We start from the raw sequence: 434 nt of genomic DNA, 5'->3' as shown, positions 1-434 counted from the left end.
CTAATCCCCACCTCGAGTTACTAGGTGGCCCTCCCATAGGGCTACAAATACCTGTCTAGGGCATAGGCACTATAGCAAGTCTCTCTCTCTCTCTCTCTCTCTCTCTCTCTCTCTCACTCTCACTCTCTCTCTCCCCGCAATAACCCTTTACTGGCTCGTAACACGAATGAAAGAGTTGTAGCTGATAGGTGCCACGCTAACACTGCAGCTGTTTCGCGGCACATGATACCTGTTTCCCATTTTACATATGCTCCGCCCCCTGAATATTAAATTACGAATTTGCATTCGCAAATCGTGTTAACGGCTGTTAGCGCGATTTGCGAATTTATCTCTCGCAATAACACCTTGGAAAATGACCCCCTATGTTTTTGTTACTGTATTTCCTTAGAAACTTGGTTACTGGATACATAAGAAGTCTGTTAGTACAGAATTAT

The sequence above is a fragment of the Rhinatrema bivittatum genome, chromosome 1 (genome assembly GCF_901001135.1).
Source record: "Rhinatrema bivittatum chromosome 1, aRhiBiv1.1, whole genome shotgun sequence".
NCBI classification, from domain to species: domain Eukaryota; kingdom Metazoa; phylum Chordata; class Amphibia; order Gymnophiona; family Rhinatrematidae; genus Rhinatrema; species Rhinatrema bivittatum.
This window is presented reverse-complemented; position numbering follows the sequence as displayed.